The 16,411-nt window shown below is 44.6% G+C and overlaps 1 pseudogene; it reads left to right on the forward strand.

Annotated features, from left to right (window-relative positions):
* The window catches only part of LOC143126058 (xaa-Pro dipeptidase-like), a 77,684-nt pseudogene that overhangs the window by 48,738 nt on the left and 12,535 nt on the right, over positions 1-16,411 (forward strand).

Genomic DNA, 16,411 nt, shown 5'->3' on the forward strand with positions numbered 1-16,411 from the left:
GTAAAGGCATGTAACAGACTGTGTGGCAGTATGATAACTGAATGGTCAATACAACCCACTGCACCTTATTGGACAAAACCTAAACAGTCTTCCTTGAGGCTCTGATGGGGCTCTTTTGAGTTTTGTTGTGCGATTAGGCCTGTAGGGGGTGCTGCTGGTGAGGGAGAGAACTGGAGGAAGAGAGCAGGAGCAGGTAGGAGTGGGACTGAGAGCAGGAGCAGGGAGGAGTGGGATTGAGAGTAGGAGCAGGGAGGACTGGGACTGAGAGCAGGAGCAGGGAGGACTGGGACTGAGGGCAGGAGCAGGGAGGACTGGGACTGAGAGCAGGAGCAGGGAGGAGTGGGTCTGAGGGCAGGAGCAGGGAGGAGTGGGACTGAGAGCAGGAGCAGGGAGGAGTGGGACTGAGAGCAGGGAGGAGTGGGTCTGAGAGCAGGAGCAGGGAGGAGGAGGAGGAGTGGGACTGAGAGCAGGAGCAGGGAGGAGTGGGACTGAGAGCAGGGAGGAGTGGGTCTGAGAGCAGGAGCAGGGAGGAGGAGGAGGAGTGGGACTGAGAGCAGGAGCAGGGAGGAGTGGGACTGAGAGCAGGGAGGAGGAGGAGGAGGAAGAGCAGGAGCAGGGAGGAGTGGGACTGGGAGGAGGAGGAGGAGGAAGAGCAGGAGCAGGGAGGAGGAGGAGGAAGAGCAGGAGCAGGGAGGAGTGGGACTGAGAGCAGGGAGGAGGAGGAAGAGCAGGAGCAGGAAGGAGTGGGACTGAGAGCAGGAGCAGGGAGGAGGAGGAGGAAGAGCAGGAGCAGGGAGGAGTGGGACTGAGAGCAGGACAGAAGGGCTGGAGGGGAGGTCACGCAAGGCTGCTGTTTACTGACTATGAGGAATGTTGGGTGACAGAGGCACAGAGTATGCATGCCCATACAGTCAGGCATTCTCATATTGTAATACACACCCACTCACATGTACAATCTCACACCTGTATGCATTAACGTAATGGGCTGTGACGGCTTACTGTTGCAGTCACATAACACTTTCCTTTCACACACATACACACACACACAAAACACACTTTTACACAGCTGGAAGGCCTATCCTCTCAGACACCTCTCAAATATAGCGCATTGAAAACCCACCGTCCTCTCCTCTCCATCTGTCCACCATAAATAGCCAGGAGTGCTGTAGTCAGATCATCATTAATTATCCAGGAATATTTTTTCAGCTCTGAGAAACTCTCACTAATATCTTTTTGTTTAATCACTGTGAACTCACACTCTCTGATGAATAATGAACAAGTGAGATTCATATTTGAAGCTGTATGATCGTGCTGAATGTAGGCAACACACACACACTATGTGGTGTGTCAGCAGCTGGTTAGAGGTGAGGAGCCATTTTCAGCACCTTGGAGAGCGACCACATCTGAGGCCCTGGAAACTGGGCATGGTGAAGAATGGGCACCTCCCAGCTGAGATCAGCACCACGGAGAGCACAAACTGCTCACATTGTTGAAGCTCACATGTATACACACACACACACACACACACACACACACACATTTTTAGCTCTTGTAATCCTTGAGGATTCAGTATGCTGTGATGAGCACTTACTGTTTTAATTAATAGAGTCAGGTCCCAGGTAGGGATCATGGTTAGAATAAGTGAGTGTGCGGCAATACTGGAAATGCAATCACTTGGAAAGTAATTATTTTATTTAAATTTGCTCCGTTCTGCTGGACATTTGCCGTAATATTGTGCATTCTAAGTGAGCTTGCCTGAAATTATTCATTTGCATACTGATCATTCGTTTCACCAAACGTGTCTATGTCTGGTATGAAGGGTTTGTGTGTGCATTGTGTTAATGAGGGTAAGTTGTGTGTTTTGATCTGTGTGTGAGACTGGGCTTCAGGTCTGCTTAGAGTCCTATTTGAATTATCCTATTTTTTTTAGTTTATTCCATCGTCTGAAATGTATATCATCTGATGATTATAATCTGACAGTATCATGCAAAAACTGAGGCCTAACCCTGCCAACAGCCTATTGTGGCATTGAAAATTAGCACTCAGATGAAAAGGCACCCGTCTGACTAAAACTATACACACCCTGTACACATCTGACTTCTGCTACAACACTGAGTCATGCCACATGCAGAAGTTCTCTGATGATACTGCAATTGTGGGGTGTATCAGGGACGAGCAAGAGGAGGAGTACAGGAGCCTGGTGGAGGACTTTGTGCAATGGTGCAAACTCAACCTTCAACTCAACACTTCAAAGACCAAGGAGATGGCGGTGGATTTCCGCAGGTCTAAGCCCGCTCTGCTACCAGTCTCCATTGTGGAGGTGATGAACACCTACAAGTGTCTGGGCTTACAGCCCAGATGATAGCTTTTTCTTCAGGTTTCTCTCTTTCTCCGACTTGATCTTGGTCATGGTGGAGTTGCGACAGATCCTATAATTCTTGGTCCTCTGTCGTGCTCTCATTGGTCTGAGCCAGTCTCGGATGGCGTTGAAGATGGCTCTCATGGCTTCCATGAAGCAGCCACGTTCTCTCAACTCTCCTCTCACTTCCATCTTCGAATAGGCTTCTATTTGTTCTAAAGATGTTTTAAATTGACTCCTTTTTAGTCCTTTTGTAGTAATAGATGAGGAAACACTGGATTAACAATAACAAACAAAATTGTGTAATAACAAAAAAAATTGTGTTAATTTCCTACTTTGTTCCTTTTTTGTGTGTTTGTAATTGAGTGTGTGCAGTGTGTGGTTGTTTTTGTGTATATGTGTGCTTCTGTGTGTGTTTATTGAGTATGTGTGCCTGCATGTAAGTTAGTTTTGTGTGTGTGTGTGTTTTTGTGTGTGTGTTTGTGTATGTACAGTGACCTCCAATTATTGGATGAATATTATTGGCACCTCTGCTAAAGTTGACTAAAAAGAGGAATATAAAATCATCTTTTGGAAATTGATCTTAATGCCTTAAGTAAAAAAATGAGGAAATATCCAACCTTTAAGGACACCAATTTTCTTTGTGAATGACTAATGTATCATAATGTATCTATCTACTAATGTATCATAAATAAATGTTCTTCCTTTCGAAGGGCAGCCGTGGCCTACTGGTTAGCACTCTGGACTTGTAACCGGAGTGTTGCCGGTTCAAGCCCCGACCAGTGGGCCACGGCTGAAGTGCCCTTGAGCAAGGCACCTAACCCCTCACTGCTCCCCTTGAGCAAGGCACCTAACCCCTCACTGCTCCCCGAGCGCCGCTGTTCCACTGCGCCGGGATTAGTGTGTGCTTCACCTCACTGTGTGTTCACTGTGTGCTGTGTGTGTTTCACTAATTCACGGATTGGGTTAAATGCAGAGACCAAATTTCCCTCACGGGATCAAAAGAGTATATATACTTACTTATATACTTATATACTTACTTAAAATACAGGGGTCATAAGTATTGGCACCCCTATGTTAAATTCCCATAGAGGCAGGCAGATTTTTAAAGATTTTAAAAGCCAGTTATTTCATGGATCCAGGATACTATGCATCCTGATAAAGTTCCCTTGGGCTTTGGAATTAAAATAGCCCCACATCATCACATACGCTTCACTATACCTAGAGATTGGCATGGTTTTATTTTTATGCTCTTTAAGCTCAATGCAAATCATACCAGCTAATAGGCTAACTGAAATAAAACCATGACCGCCGCTTCGCTGCACAGCGGTTATAATAAAATAATAATACAATACAAAAGGCCTACATATGAACAGATAAAACAATATTTAATCCTAATAATTTGTTGTTATTAATAATTTGCTTAATGCAGGCTTAACAACTTTTTTAAAACTGTTCATTTTAATTATTGTAATGTGCATATTCTGTAAGTCCGTTTGGACAAAAGCGTCTGCTAAATTGACCATAGCCATATATATATATGGCCCTCTCTCAGAAATCTGTGAATGTCTTCACTAACTTTAAACTAACTTTGGCCAATTGGTCATGCGCCTCTCAGCTGACAAAGCATGTTTCACATAACAAAAGAGCTCTGCTGACTTTACACACTCCTCTGTTTGCTAGTACACTAACAGGCTTTGAAGATGACATTTAGCTTCCCTGTGAGACAAATTGTGTTAAATTGACTCGTACCGGCCGCACTGACAAGACGGGCAGATGGTTGTGCATTTCAAAAGCAGTGAGATGGCTGCTGTTTGCTGAGTGGCTGTCTAAGAGTTTAGACTTGCCGTTAGAGCTAGGTCTACAGAAATGGCATACTTAATGTTCTCAGTTCAGTTAATTAGATTTAATGAAGTTATATTTTCCTCATCTCATTTTTCAAACTTGTCATTTAGTAATCCTTAAATTAGTTTCTCAGTCATGGCTATGGCTATTTCTGTCCTGAAAGAAATTAAATTGCATTTATGTAAAAAGAACAGGCCAGCTAGCTCCAGGCTGCCCCTATAGATATGAGTGGAGAGCTTGGATGTATAAATTGGTGGACAAACTGGTCCACTTTTTACCTAATTATACTCCGGGAGAAAAGTATGCACATTACAGTTCAGTGGAACTGTTTATTTTTTTTAAATGGTGCGAAGATCTTTGAACAGGGGATTATGATGTTAAATAAATAAATACAGTAAACAACAGCAGCTAGGAGTGGTGGTGTGTCTCCCCAGGTAATACCTTCTGGAAACATCCATAAATATGAGAAATAAGCCCAGTAGACTCTGCTCAGGCTGCTTTAATTAAAACAGGTCATGCTGCAGAACTGCTTGTTTGCAAGTTCACAGAGATTGCATAAATAGACTATCAAAGACAGAAAGCCATTACATGTTGAAAATAATTTAATAATTAGTTGAGGACATTTTTTCCTCCTTTTTCCCCCTCTGTTGAAATGTTGCAGAGACCATGCGCTCTTAAGCTTTTCAGCACATTACTGCAGGACTCCCTGCTCATGGATCCTGATCAGCTTTTCAGCACATTACTGCAGGACTCCCTGCTCAGTGATCCTGATCAGCTTTTCAGCACATTACTGCAGGACTCCCTGCTCAGGGATCCTGATCAGCTTTTCAGCACATTACTGCAGGACTCCCTGCTCAGGGATCCTGATCAGCTTTTCAGTACACATTACTGCAGGACTCCCTGCTCAGGGATCCTGATCAGCTTTTCAGTACACATTACCGCAGGACTCCCTGCTCAGTGATCCTGATCAGCTTTTCAGTACACATTACTGCAGGACTCCCTGCTCAGGGATCCTGATCAGCTTTACAGTACACATTACTGCAGGACTCCCTGCTCAGGGATCCTGATCAGAAATGCCAGATTACTTTTAAATAAGATTAGAGAATTTGTAGAATAATAGCATTCTGATCATTCTTAACCCAGACGGATTGCTCCACAAAAGCATATTTGCATATTTATTATTTCCTGAGTTGAAAGGTCAGGCCAGAGTCTGCTCCATGCTGAGGGATCAGCCGGCCTTGTGTTGCCCTCATGTCAGAGACACCCTCACAGCCCCTGATCCAGCTGATGTGGCACAGACCTAGGGGTCAGTTTCACACTGTTGTTTCACCTCTCCATCTGTATAAGCTGTTAGTGTAGTCTTACACATATGTCCAGTCGGAGCTCTCCATCTCTCTGCTGCCCAGTGACTTAGTCCAGATCCTTCCATCATGTATTTTAAACAGTGATATTTATAGGTTTTAATTGTGCTCTACTCCATGTAAATTCCCCCTTGGGAATAAATAAAGTGTTTTTGAGTTGAATTGAATTGAATCTACTCCCTCCTCCCTGCTATCTGTTGTTTCCATGAAAGACATCACAGCACACAGGAGTCCCATGATTCTGGACTTTAGAATGAATTCAGCCATGAGCAGCTTTTGTCTCTTGTTGTTGTCATATTTATACACTTTTTGTGAAGGCTCTGTAAACAAATGCAAAGAAGAGCGTGTTTCTGGAAAGAACAAAAGACAAGCAGTGACAGGGATCCTCTAACATTAGTCAAGGAATATGGCAGTTGTTATGGTTACAAAGTTATAAATAGTGTCTTGTGGTGCGCAGGTGACAGGGGAGCTGAGCAAGGAGGATGAAAGACTGTGCTGAAATCCTTCCCAGAATCCTCCACTGCTGCTGCTATGAGGAGATAAATCATTCACAAGAAAACATGCCCATAATGAGTTGTTTAAACTCAACTTGTGTGTGTCCCTTTAAAGCCCCCATTAAAATGGAGGAACATCACATGTTATGCACTTCGGCCTGACTCAGTTACCCTGCTTCATTAATTAGGTTTATTGCCCTTGGCCCCTGTGTACTAATCCCTGACGTTACACAGAGTGACACAGCTTTTTTGTGTCTTCTTTAAAAAAATAAAAGCCATTTGTTAGAAAACATCAAAACAGACCTCTGCTCTCATATCTCCCCACACAACTCCCATAATGTTTTTAGTGTTAGTGTCTGCCTCTGTGCCTCTGTGATTGTGCGCCTCCTGCCTCTCCTTGGTGGTTGCCATGTGCCTCCTGCCTCTCCTTGGTGGTTGCCATGTGCCTCCTGCCTCTCCTTGGTGGATGGCATGTGCGTCAGGCTCATTTGCCCTCCTGTGCCCCCCCCACTCCCTCACCGCCTCACCTCCCACCAAGGATGCCATGACACCGCCGGTGATTACAAACAGTGCTGGGATTTAATGAGGAGACACACACACCTAGCTCACACACACACACACAAACACACACACACACACACACACACAAACACACACTCACACACAAACACACACTCACACACAAACCTTACACACACACACAAACACACACATACCCACAAACACACATACCAAACATACTTTACACCTACACACATACATCTCTTTCACACACACACACACACACACACACACACACACGCAGCCAGAGGCTCTGACATCAAAGCCTCTGATATGACACTGCAGCATGAGGCCAGAGGAAGGCGAAAGGAGCAGGGAGGAGAGGGGAGGAGGGGAGGCGCGAGTGGGGGAGGGGAGATAACACAATGGAGCTCACTGCTGCAGCCTTCACCTGGAACTGCTCCTGTTGTGTTGATAGCAAGCTGGGTGGCAGGATGGGGTGGTGTGGTGGAGTGTTGATATGTGCCCGTTTGAGTTGCTATTGAGGCGTCATTGCCAGGAAGACAGGTCCTGGGTGCGGCGAGCCCTCTTGTTGTGCTGTGACGCCTCCTGTGACGCCGGCCCCCACAGAATTGGTTTAGTTGGGCGAGTCTGTGGCTCATTCACAGTTAGCGGATTAAGTGGTCCCTTGACCTGTCCAGTATATTCAATCCATGTTTCAGTACACATCTGTCCTGGGCTTGGGATGTGATTAATGCTTAACCTGCTATAAAACAAAACATAGTGTGTGTGTGTGTGTTTGTTTGCTTGTGTGTGTGTGTGTGTGTGTTTGGTTGTGTGTGTGTGTGTGTGTGTGTGTGTTTGTTTGCTTGTGTGTGTGTGTGTGTTTGTTTGCTTGCTTGTGTGTGTGTGTGTGTGTGTGTTTGGTTGTGTGTGTGTGTGTGTTTGTTTGTTTGCTTGCTTGTGTGTGTGTGTGTGTGTGTGTGTTTGGTTGTGTGTGTGTGTGTGTATGGCACGTTGGGGGGCATGTTGTCCTCTGGCCATCCTGATTCTTTCTGCTTCATCTGTCATCTCTGTGTCCTTTATTCATATTTTAAGTAAATCTCCTGGTATGACAGAACGTTGGAAAAATAACGACAGTGTTGAGCTGGGCAGGATCTCCTCTGCGTGTCGCTTTGCAAGAGTTGGTTTGACGCGGGACACCAGGGGAATTGGCTGAGCTGGGTGAGTTTGCGCTTCATTTGTCGTCAGAGACAGGAGAGGCAGCAGTCTCCTGGTTGTGTGTGTGTGTGTGTGTGTGTGCAATCATTCTGTGTGCTTCTGAAGGTCATAGTCTTTCTCCCCACTCATTGTGAGTCACAGCAATGTTGAGTGAATCAGACCAGCTGTTATGTTTGTACTCTGAATGTTTGGGGTTCATTAGGAGAAGTGATATGCAAGGATCCATCACTGATCTATCAGTTTGACCCAATTCAAGTGCCTGTCAGCCCTTTTGATTACATTTTCTTAGAATAGAATCTGGACAGATATGAGGACTTATTTGTTTGAGCTTCAGTTTGCAGCCTTCATTCTGCCTTTACATTTTCTCATGTATTTTCCTAGTAACCTGTTTGTGCAGATAATGCAGTAGGAATCTCTGTTTTATGATTATCTGCCAAATGAAAGAACTCTCAACTCTTTTGTTTTGCCTTGCATGCAGTCAGGGCGCAGTTTCTGCTTCCTCCATAAGTTAGTGGGCTGCAGAGAGGTGGAGGCCTGTGGTTGTGAAGGTAGAAGTATGTGGTGCAGAGCCCCTCCGGTCCAGCTCCTCTCCCCTCTCTGCTGCTCTGGGGCTGCTGCCGCTGATAAATCTGCTGTCCAGTTCCATCGCTGGCCGGTCCAAGACGGGTTGCAGAGGAGCGGTTCTGGGCAGGGGCGGACCTGGGTCTTGCCGGAGTGGGCCAGAAGCATTAATCAAAACTCGTCCTGATGCTTGTTACCACGGCAGCAGGACCGGAGTGGCCCCTGCGGAGGATGCAAGGTCGTTTGCGCTGCCCTCAAGGTCACGCTGCTGCCGGTGCACGGCTATGTTTGTCGGGGACGGAGTCAGCAGCAAGGCTCTCTGGGATAGTAATAAGATGGAAACACGTCCCAGGGGCCGGCTGTGGAAAATCCATCTCCAGGCCTGGCATCTGTAGAGGCAGAGGGCAGCAGAGCGGGCACATGTGCCAGTGGTGCCATGTGGAAGTGCTTATAAAGCCCCCTCAGGAGAGACAGGCCTGGGCCACTGCGGCAGCATGAAAGCAGTTTGAAGCGGAGCCTGCTGAGGGTTTGAGGAAAGGACACACGAGTAGCTCAGCTCGGCACAGCTGAGTACTCTGTGTGTGTGTGTGTGTTTCCCTGTCTGTGGGTGCTGTCTGTCTTATCTTTCTGTTTGTGTTGATGTAACATCATCATGCTCCACTGCTTACATGTGGTCCTAGTTAATGCAAGATGCATGATCATGTACTCACGCATGAGCATCTCCATCTCCACAAGCGTATGAGGTTGGATAATTGGAATTGGAGTTCTGACACTGACATAATTAATTTGATGACAGCTGACCGTGCGACAGGTAAAATATTCCCTAATTGCTGAACACGGCAGGCAGCCTTGTTCTCCCAGATCAGCCTGAATTTCTCTCTGAGGATTTATGTCCTGGGAGGCAGCCGTGTGTAAGCGCTGGGGTTAATCTGTCTGCTGTCGGGGCAGCACAACCATCACTCATGGCACCGGCAGAGGGAGGCGGCGGTCTGAGGTCTTAATTATTTCTTGTTTGCATTATAAACGGCTTTCATCACAGAAATACAGCTGCAAACAGACACCCTGACTGTGCATTTTAACAAGGCTGTCATATAAGTTTAAAGACCTTTCCATATTATAATAATTTGCCTATGAGAAGAGACTAGTAAAATCCATTTGCTATATACTGACACTTCTCAGTGGTTATACACACCAAACTGAGAGACTAATGACTGCTAGACCATCAGTCTGTCCTCTTGGTTTGAGATTCTGCATTAAAATTCAGCTGGGGTCACACGCATGACAAGTGTACACAAGTCTGCCAATTAAAACTCACTGTGACCTTCTCAAGGTGACAGGCGCCTACAGTGAACTTTTATCTGCAGCATTTGAGTGAGATCTTTCTGACACTGACTAAAGATCCAGGAATAATTGCCCTGTGGTCAAGAATCGATGCTTTGTAGATGAGTGGAAAACAGGGTCTGCTCTTGGTAAAATTGCGGGCAATTAAAAAATACCAACATCAATATTTATAAAAATGTTTTCAATCATATTTCTGAAATGGAGAACACAGGTGATGTGGAGTCTCACACTACTGGTAATTAAGGTTCTGCAGGAGAAACTGTGAAGTTGTTTGTCTGCTGCTGAAGATCAGAGGAGAGCATGACACTTGTGGATAATCAGACATGAATGTTTCCACCGATTTTTCTTTGATGATTTGTTTTCCTTTGATGGTCAGCAATGAGTATTTTAAGCTGTTTCCTGTATCTAGTAAATAAGATCTCTAATGTTAGGCTGTAATTTAAATACAAGTGAAATGTTTACTTTGAAGATGCACTGTGCTAGCCATGCTGTGTTATTGCAGTAGTTATATCATCAAAGTTCACCTACAACATGTTTATTTCACACAATGCTATTTGAGTCATAGAGATGCAAGTGTTTGGTCATTGGTCAAATGTTTTCAATCTATCTACTAAGGTGAAGCCTTTTCTTTAAACCAAACTAAACTTTGTAAGGATGTGTGAGAATCCATTATTGTGTGCACTCATAAGAGTCCATTTCCTGTTTGATGCTGGCACCTTCATCCTGGTGGCTGAGGACATGTGCACAGATAGCAAACCCTCACCAGCTCACTATCTGGCACCTTCATCCTGGTGGCTGAGGACAGGTGCACAGATAGCAAACCCTCACCAGCTCACTATCTGGCACCTTCATCCTGGTGGCTGAGGACATGTGCACAGATAGCAAACCCTCACCAGCTCACTATCTGGCACCTTCATCCTGGTGGCTGAGGACATGTGCACAGATAGCAAACCCTCACCAGCTCACTATCTGGCACCTTCATCCTAGTGGCTGAGGACATGTGCACAGATAGCAAACCCTAACCAGCTCACTATCTGCCTAATTGAGCCCCAGCACTTTTCCACAGAAAGACGCCTCCTCTCATTCACTGGGGGAGGAGTGAGGCTGACTCATTCCGCCCGACTGATATCTTCCCCTCTCTCTCTCCCTCTCTCCATGTTTCCTCACAAGCTGTTTGTGAATGTGACACTCTCCATATTTCACACCATTTTCCCAGATGGTGGAGGGATTTTTGCATGTGTTTGAGAATGTGGCTGTTTAAGTGTGTAGAGTGAGTTAAGAGTCTTCAGTGAGGCTGCTGCACAGCTCAGATTGACTAAGAGAAGTGCAGAGTTTTCCCACATGTCCTCAGATTTGTTTAGATCTCTTTAAATCCATCATAACCAGGTAATGTTAGTCTCGTGGTGTAAATAAGTATCTTTTCCCTTATTGCTGAAACATGTTCACAATGTATTTGTCACCCTAATCCTGAATCTATTGTCATAGATCTTGAGCTCTCAATTTTTCTACTTGGATTCTGGTTGTCATAAAGTCTGATGACGTATTTCCTGGTACACAAGGATAATTGATGGTGGAGGAAATATTTGTTGTTAATAGCTTGAGTTTTTGAAATATTTGGCAGTATGTCATTTTTCGAAGTATTTCTGTTAGCACACAGTAGCCGCTGGGGCCTAAAATAATATGAATAATATTTCTCATTCTCAGTTTTTGTTTGATAGAACTACTCTCTCCAAATCATAGTCTAACACATTTGTACAGTCTGTGCATATGCTGTGAGATGATGTCCCTGAGCTGCTAATGAACTGGGTGCGCCAACAGAAACGACGCCTCCACTCACTCAGTCCAGGAAGTTTCAAACGAGAGCCCTGAGGTGTCTTAACTGCAGTGTGTGAGTGTGTGCATCTGTGTTTCTGTGTTGCAGTCTGTTCCAGCACTACTGCTACTCTCGTGGGGGAATGCGACATGTCTCCTACACATGCATCTGTGGAAGGTAAGGCTTCATCCTCCCTCAACCCTTCTGGGGGAGATATAGACACACATTCAGTTCCAGTCAGCACTATAGCAGTGGGCATGGGGACTCTAAGTGAGCATAGCACATACGTGGCAGTGATTCAGCCTCTTTGAAAAACGCTCCTCATCTCTCACTACTGCAAGCCTCATCAGAAACGTGCTCTGGGTCTTCCTCTGAGCAAGTTCCCTCAGTTCAAAGCGCTGCCTTTCAAGTGTATCCCCACATCATGCAGCTGGTTTCACTGATAAACTTTGAGAAGCTGTCGTTTCTGTGTTTATCTTTGAGCTCTGTGGCACGAGTGACAGGCCAGCTCCTTCTGTTTCAACTCGTTTGTCCCTCTTATAAACCACACCATCGCTGGCTCATTTTAAATGCCACTCAGTCAGGATTACTGCAGAGTTTTAATTTTGGGTTACACTTTACTTGACAGTATCGACAAGAGTGACATGACACTGTCATGAATGTGTCATAAACAAGTCAAAAACGCTAATGACATACTGTAACGCTTCTGTTATTAAGTGACATTCGGTTTTTGTCATAACAAGTTAGGGTTCGGATAAGATCATGTCACTCTTATGTCGATATTGTCAAGTAAAGATCCAAGTGGTCAGTGTTTATGATGCGCTTTGTAGTCTGTTTAAGTCATGATTCCCTATTGGTGGATTAAAGCTAAGACTATGATCTGTGTGATTTTGTGTTTGATTGACAGCGGAAACAACGGTTCAATTATTTACTATGGCCATCCTGGAGCTCCCAATGACAAGACTATTGATGACGGAAATATGTGGTGAGCATGAAACACAAACTCACCAAAATGCTTTAATTGTCATTTTCACTGACTTTGAGGCCAATCAGATCATTATTTTCCTTTTCAAAGGAGACTGTGAACTGTGTTGTGTGTTTAAAAGTTTACTTGATTTAGTCAGTGTTTGGTATTGTGAGTGCAGAGATTCAAAACTCTCTCATGTCTGCATTCAACTCTCTCATTTTAATCACAAGAGGAAACACAGATGTAATCTTTTTGGAATATTACATAACCTGTCCATTCTAAGGCTTTTGTAGCGATGAAGCTGATGAGGTCTCTCTCTATTTTAAATAAATAATCAAGTCTGTTCAAGATATCCAGTTCCTTCTGACATACGTTTACATGGAAGGCCCACTAGACTTTTTAACATATTAACTCAGAGGATGTTTACATGGAAGGCCCACTAGACTTTTTAACATATTAACTCAGAGGACGTTTACATGGAAGGCCCACTAGACTTTTTAACATATTAACTCAGAGGATGTTTACATGGAAGGCCCACTAGACTTTTTAACATATTAACTCAGAGGATGTCTCCATCCACTCCCCCACCAGACTTGTGTCTGCTCTGCCCTCTGTGCTGTGTGCTTGTGTGTGTGCTTGTGTGTGTGCTTGTGTGTGTTTGATGGCAGTGGAGTGTGTTCTGTGGTTGAACCTGAGAGACGATGTCCAGTGGGTGTGTTGATGGAGATTTAAAGCGGCACTTTAGAGAGCTCATGTTCACACCACACTAGGAGATCTGAGAGGCCTTCTGCCCTTTTCTAAAGCTGTGCTGCAATTTACCGTCTCTACAAGTCTACAAATAGCTATTTGAGTTTTCTTTTTCAAGAACGCTAAATCAAATAGTTTCTGTTTTGTTTTATTTTTTATTTCACAGCCTGTTTGACATGGGTGGAAATAGCTCTTTAAATTAGGCTAAATCAAATAGTTTCTGTTTTGTTTTATTTTTTATTTCACAGCCTGTTTGACATGGGTGGAAATAGCTCTTTAAATTAGGCTAAATCAAATAGTTTCTGTTTTGTTTTATTTTTTATTTCACAGCCTGTTTGACATGGGTGGAGAGTACTACTGCTACTCCTCCAACATCACCTACTCTTTTCCAGCCAATGGCAAGTTCACGCCAGACCAGAAGGCCATCTACGAGACTGTGCTCATGTCCTCTCGGGCTGTGATGCTTTTTAATCCGTCATATCCCCTGAAATAAGCCCAGCATTATAAGTCATGGTGCGTGTCTTTAATGCCGATCTCACTTCTCTATCCACCCATGGCTTCTGGTTAGGGAAGCTTCGGATCTTTACAGTTGGGAGGGTGGAATCAGTTAGCATATTGATGTAACTCAATGATACTTCCGTAAACTCATTGATGTCAGCAGAGTTCGTCTTGAACATCTCCCAGTCAACGTTGCTAATGGCATCCTGTAGCCTGGCTTCCGATTGGTCAGTCTAGCGATTGACCTCCTTCGTCACTGGGGGATCCGTATGACTTCTCTGTTTGTACATAGGCAGTAGGAAAACAGCGGCATGATCTGATTTTCCGAAAGCTGGTAGAGACTTCGCTTTGTAACTGTTTTTGAACTGTGTGTAGCAGTGATCCAGTGTGTTGTCACCACGTGTAGGGAAGTAAATGTGTTGAATAAATTCATGCATGGACCGGTTCAGATGTACTTGATTGAAATCACCGGCCACAATAAGCGCAGCTTCAGGGTGCGTGTGTTGTTGTCTATTTAACACTTCTTGCAATTCTGAAACCGCAGCATCTGTGTTGGCTTGTGGAGGAATGTAGACAGCGTTGAATATTACCGAAGTAAACTCAAGGGGCAGGTAGAAGGGTCGACAGACGATCGCTAGATGTTCTAGATGAGGCGAGCAGGACTTGAGAGAACGGTGACATTTCTAGGATCACACCACTTGCTGTTCGTCATGATGCAAACACCGCCACCTTTCGATTTTCCAGATTCCTCAGTCCTGTCAGAGCGAGCAGCAGAGAAAAACTCCACCGAAGTGATGGCACAGTCCGGTACAAGTTCAGTTAGCCATGTCTCAGTAAAGCATAGAATGTTACAGTCCCTGATGTCTCTTTGAAACTGTTTCCTCGCTCTTAGTTCATCCATCTTGTTCACAAGAGACTGGACATTGGCTAGGAGAATGCTAGGCAGTGGAGGCCTATGAGCTCTATTCCTCAATCTGTTACGGGCCCCGGCTCGTTTTCCTCTGTGTTTTTTCCTTCTGCGCCGAGATGCGTCTCCATGGTTCCCTGATGCATCTCGGAGAATCTCAGTCGGCCAGGTAGAATCAGGGCCGGCGCTAGCCATTTGGGTGCCCTAAGCACAAATGCTTGGTGGTGCCCCCAACCCCCAACCAACCAACCACCACCACCACCAAAGGAATAACAATCATTCAGAATTTCTTAGGTTGTCTTTATTTACAAAATCAGAGCTGACTTTAAAAGGCCCTCTCCGCACAATTTCCACACATCAGCATCTAAAATGTGAGCTGACCATAGAGCAGGATCAGTTGGAGGGGGCAGATATGTCTCTGCAGTGTCACTTGCTGATGGCCTCTCAGTGACAGGACTCACTCTGCCTTCAGAAGCAGATGCGGTTGTGTGTCGACTTGTATCTGTACCTGGGCTATTTGATGATTGTTGGTCAGGGCTGAGTGCTGTTGCAGAGTCTGCAGAGCTGGTTGGTGGCTGGTGTTGTGGACTAGAACTGATGGTTGATCTAATGCTTCCTCCTGGCCTTGAGTTGCTCCTTGCATGTATCTTAGCATTGACCCTGCATTCAGAAATACAAGACATCTACATAAATACATGAAATCTACTGATATTGTGTTTTTTTTTTCTAATTGCAGTTCCACCAACACATGTCGCCCTCTATGAACCTCTTGAAAATAACCACATACACAACAACAACTAAACTTATCTAAAGCTTTCTAATTTGGCAAAATCACATCACGTTCAGTTACAGGGTTTTTCCAAAGTTCACCTTAACAAGAGCCGTTTCCCACTCATCTAGGCCTACGTTATGAAAGTGTCACAGTAGCGTTACTTTTTCACTACACAATCAGATTGTTTGATCATAATTGATAACAAACGCCGAAAAAGCGTCCTGAAATGCAAAGCAAACTAGGCTAATAGGCTAACGTTATCTGACTATATCTGAAAAGAAATAGCAAGCCCAGTTTAAGCATAATCAGAAATACCATTGCTAGCTAGTCTTATGCACCGATTGCTAACGTTAACAGAAAACAGCCGAGTGTTGAATTGCATTCAATAACCCATAATCCATCCATATCCACAACGTAAAATAACTAGCTAGCCAGCATCAATCAACGTAACACTTGAACATGAACATGGCTAGTAGGAGCTTACGTTACAAAGTTTAAAGCATAGATATGCATACACGCAAGGGCCTCAAAACTAACATTTTTCTTTTATTTGAAACATTGTCTTACCGGCAAGTGCCGCACGAGTATCATCTGGCTGTCTCTTCTTTTTCCTTTTTTCCGCCCCCGAATCTTGAGGCCATGTCAATGGCAGTCCCTCCAGGAATTCGCGATGTTGCGATCGCAACAATTAACGCAAATTCAGCAAATCCTCGTGAATTCTGGGCGACCTCGCAATTTTGTCCAAACACCGCAACTTTTTCGCAAATTTGATCAATCATCATGTTTTCCCCGTGAAATTTCACCTACCACAACAGTCCCTCGTGCAGAATATTAAGTCAGATGCCACACTCACTTCTGCAGACACCAGAGACTGCCCTATGTTCACTCCTCTGCAGTTTTAATGACAATAAATAGAAGGCTAACGTTAATGATCAGCTGCTTTACTTGCGCATCTCTCAACCTGGTGTTGCTAACCTACCTAGGCTATGAAAGTAAGTTAATTAAGGCCTACTTTTTTTAATTA

The sequence above is a fragment of the Alosa pseudoharengus genome, unplaced genomic scaffold, assembly GCF_046254945.1.
Source record: "Alosa pseudoharengus isolate Yale_2024_CS ecotype anadromous, Long Island Sound unplaced genomic scaffold, YU_APseudo_1.1 YU_APseudo_1.1_scf_16, whole genome shotgun sequence".
NCBI classification, from domain to species: domain Eukaryota; kingdom Metazoa; phylum Chordata; class Actinopteri; order Clupeiformes; family Clupeidae; genus Alosa; species Alosa pseudoharengus.